Source organism: Myotis davidii, unplaced genomic scaffold, assembly GCF_000327345.1.
Source record: "Myotis davidii unplaced genomic scaffold, ASM32734v1 scaffold20, whole genome shotgun sequence".
In the NCBI taxonomy this organism is placed as follows: domain Eukaryota; kingdom Metazoa; phylum Chordata; class Mammalia; order Chiroptera; family Vespertilionidae; genus Myotis; species Myotis davidii.
In genome coordinates, this window is record NW_006292574.1 from 1,321,967 (window position 1) to 1,326,891 (window position 4,925).

Genomic DNA, 4,925 nt, shown 5'->3' on the forward strand with positions numbered 1-4,925 from the left:
CCGACCAAATGACTAAAAGAGCATGCTGTGTGGGGCAACCAAGCCAGCAGTGGGGATAGTGAGGGCCAATCAAACAACTGAACAGCAGGCTGCGGGGTGCAGGCTGGGCTGAGGGGCACCCCCCTACCTCCTGTGCATGAATTACATGCATCGAGCCTCTAGTTTTAACAATAAGAGGGATTTGAGCACATGAAACAGACACCCAGCATACCTGGTCCTTATTATCTTTCTGGACTTGAGAAATAGACTAGTGCCCTAGTTAGCCTGCTTCAGAGATTTATATCTATAGGAAGGATTAAGTAAAAATTTTAATGTGAGGGTACCTGGCAGTATAAGAAAAAATAAAACACTTTAAAAAAGTCACTATAATAATGATAAATTAGATTTAAGAAATTTAGTGAGAAAACATCATAGTATCCAAGATGAAGTCCTTGGTAGCTCATCACATATAACATTTTAGCCTGTTTAGTTATAGTAACTTAAGGAGTTCCAGAAAATAGCATAACTCTGAATATTATAAAAAATCAAGTGAATATGGTAGCATTTGCCTCAATAGAAATACCATAGTTTTCTCAGACATCTCAACTGATAAATGATAAAACTTCATATGCAACCCCAAAGATAATTTGAATTATTTTAGGAAGGGGCTGTATATGAATTCTGACATTCTTTAAATGCAAACTACCAACTTAGTAAGAGATACAGGGAACATTATCTCTATGGTACATGACAAGAACTCCAACACACTCATCAAAGGGCATTATAATCCTATTATAAATGATAAATTCCCAACCTTCCGAGCTATAAAATCTACAAGGCAAAAAAACAAAAAATCTCTTCAACATGACCTTTTTATCCAAGAGCTCATTCACTGCCAGCCTAATTAGATACTACTATAGAAGTTCATCGGATAGAAATCTTAGTTCAAAGCAGTGCTGTGAAGGTCTAGAAGGTATGCAAGTCTCAATTTCATAGCACTTCATTTTCAATTCCTCTGTATTAGAACATGCTAACCCAGCACTGGCAGTCGGAGAGCTACATCAAGACAGTACATGATTAGGATTCAAAAAAACCCTCTGACAGGCTAAATCACTGTCTGGTTCAAAGCACTAGTGGGAAGAATATGACTTCCACATTAACATAAGTTGAGGGACAGAAATGTCTTTGGTCAGAAAGAAAACTGCTGCAATTGTATGCCTGTGTATTAGCAGAAACTACATTATAAATACTGAAAGTGCTGAGTTCCCATTTGGTGAGACAATAGACTCTAAATAACATTGGCTTTCTATTATTTGCATTTAAGTGTTGTTTCTGACTTTTTTAGCTATTCGATCAATTGACAGATTTTCAATCATTCTAAGCCTAGGTTTCTTTATGTGCACAGTACCGATGATCATGGTACAAAAGGCTCACAGAATTGATGAGGGTTAAATAAGAAAACACATGCAAAGTGCTCAGCAAACATAGTTGTTTTCCAGTACAGGTTAACTATTATGATAAAAATGTTAAACAATTTCAAGTAAAAGAAGAACCATTGCTACTACTCAAAACTTATTTGTTTGTTAATTTACCTAGATTGATTTATGTATGTACTATGTATGTACCATGTATGTATGTATTCATTCATTCATAAATTCATTCATTCATTCACTAGAGATTCAGGGAACATTATCTCTATGGTACATGACAAGAACCTAGTATTCCAACAACACTCATCAAAGTTGAGTGCATGAATTTGTGCACAGGTGGGGTCCACCTGGCCTGCCCTGATCGGGGCTGATCAGGCTGGGCTGGCCGGGCAGAGGGGCCGCAGAAGGTTGGCTAGCTGGACCCAACCCCAATTGGGGTGGGGAGTGGGCAATTGGGGTTGGGCTGGCCGCAGGGAGGAGCCTTGGGTGGTTGGCTGGCTGGCCCCACCCCCTGGTGGAACTCCTGGTTGAACTCTCAGTTGAACTCTTGGTCAAGGGGACAATTTGCATATTAGCCTTTTATTATATAGGATGTCTTTCAAATCTTTAGAGAAAGGGGGAGAAAAATTAAACACTATGTGCAAGGAGAAAAAATAAAGCTTCTAGTGGTTAATGAGCACTAGTTCGTTCATTGTAGATGTGTGTAAAAGGTAGAAAGTCAGGTGACCAACTAATGTGTACTAGGAGAAGGACCAGTCACTGGATAATTATTTGCTGGGACATAGATTGGGCTTATAGAAGAGCGACCCTGGCTGTTTGAAAATAGAAGTACACTACATTTTCTAAATAGTCATCAGATTGTACACATATTGATAGAATACACTGTATATTACTTTTCCTACATGAAGAAAGGGTGGCCTAGAAATAAAATATATATTTGTAAATACTTTTGCTTTCGTATTGCTACTGTAAAGAAAACCATTTTAACTCATAGGTTTTCAAAACCCTATGGGTATGGCAATCCCTTCTCACTTAGCTGATATCAACTCATACAATTCTCCTCTTAGTTCATTATAATCCATTATAATCATTATAATCCAGCTAAACAGGTCTTTCCATTCCTCAGACTAGATTCTAAGCCTCCACACTTTTTCTATCATCTTCCCATGAAAATCTTCCCAAATTCCCATCATTGACTATTAATTGTCACTTAATTTAAGGAAGTCTTCTTAATTAAAAAATGTCTTTTCCTGATTTCACAATATAATTTTACCTTCTGTGTCCACTCAACAAGATCATTTGTTTTTTCATTGTTTTTCTCACTATGTGAAATGACCATATTCATACAAAACATGTTTATGGTGTTTCCTTGTATTTTTCACCACACTATACACCTGCACTATATTACAGCTGTTAAGTAAGTCTGAATTAATACACTATAGAAAGAGTGAATAAATAATCTGAAAGAAATGAACAAAAGAAAAAAATAGAATCTATATTCTGTGTTATCATCTACATTATAGATATCCTATTTGTTATCAAGGTCCCAGATCCTTTTTCCCCATTCCACTTCTAACTTACTGTTTAGTCTTTAATCTTTAAAATTGTAATCTTTATTTTTTCTTTAGTTATTGCAATTCCCTTTTGTTATTTCTGTACTCTGGTATTTCATAGACCCTGGTATTTTTATTCTGATAATACTATTTCGGAATCTGAAGGTTGTCATTATTTTTATTACCATTTTTTCAAGTTATTATGAGGCTAATGAGTTTTTGTGTTTTTTTTAGGTATTGTCAGAAATTTGTTTTTACCCACACAAAAATCCAAGCACTAATGTTCTTCAAAAGTTTCCTGATGGCATATCTTAAAAGTAGATGTGGGAAATTTGAAGACTAAAATGTGAAGAGGAAAGTAGAAATGTACTTAGGCCTGAAGGCAAGCCCTTTCTCTTTCTAACTACCTCCCAATCCCAGGTACTAGATTCCGTTTCTTCTCTCCCCTTTCCATCCAGTCATAATTTAAAGATTTCTCCTACCTCACTGACTAGTCTAATTTACTTCAAGTATCCCTCTCTTTCCCAATTCTTCTACTGGAGAGAGTCAAGCCAAAAACAACAACAATAACAAAAAACTGTATTTTCTTGATTGCATTTATCTTCTCCTTTCTTATTTTAATTCCTATTTTATTCTTATTTTTATTTGTTTGTTTATTTACTTATTATTTTAATATACTTTTATTGATTTCAGAGAGAAACGGAGAGGAAGAGAGAGAGAGAAGCACAAATGATGAGAGAAAATCATTGACAGGCTGTGTCCTGAATGGCCCCCAATGGGGATCAAGCCCGCAACCTGGGCATGTGCCCTGACCAGGAATCAAACCACTACCTTCGGGTTCATAAGCTCAACCACTGAGCTACACCAGCCAGGCTGATTTTTTACTTTTTAACATGTATCTATGTTTGCAATTCATTTTATATAGATTCTTGTTCTTTATCTTTTCATTATTATGTCAAGTTTCAACATTTTATTTTATTGACTTGGATCTCATATCTCGTTTATCTTAAGTATATACATTTACCTTTTGTGTTCTTTACATTTTAATAACATTTTATTCATTTGAATATGTTAATATTTATAAAAAGTCATTTTGAATGATGCATCTGTATATAGATATAACTATATATCTATTCAAATGTGTGTAAATGTAATTTTGTTTAACAATAATTTTCCTTTATCCTATTTTATTTAGTCTGTTTCAACTTTGACAATCCATTTATCACTCCCTCTTCTTTGTTCCAATGTATTCTATATAATGTATTTCAACATGTATATGGACAGAAATTAAATTAGTATACATGTACACATAATATATTTATATTTTTATTATGTATATATTTATTTTTTTAAAATAATTTTACTAATTTTATCACATTGGGAAGGTTTTAAAATGGAGATATTGTTTCTTATATTGTTTCATATGTGTCTCCTAGAAAGATCACCTGTGAGGAGCTAGTCCTCATTTTGGGAAACCTAAGTTCAATGTTCTTTCTGCCCTGTGGTAGATGGATTTAACCTCATGAAATACTTAGTCTTACACAATTTTATGATTTTCTTCCTAGTTCTATATGATTGAATTTGTAATAGATGTTTAACTCCTAGAACAGCCCACCTTTTAGAACATCTTGGTTGCAGGACATGAAACACACGCTGAATCTGGTCCTGACTCACGTAAGTCTACAATAGAGGAGCTTCCAAAGCATAGTTAAATCATACCCTCTGAAATCAGGTGCTAGGTCTGGAGCCAATGATTGCTTCCTGTGGCTACTGCTGCAAAGTGGTCACTAGAATATAGAAATAACTTTGGAATTTACCCAAAGTTAAATGGCTTTTTAAGAGTTAATGTGCAGGGAGTTCTGAAACATGTGGCTAGACAGAGGCAAGTGGCCACAATGATATAAGGAGACCACAGTACTTTAAAAAGCTTCCTACCTACCCATATAATTGTGCAGAAGCTTAC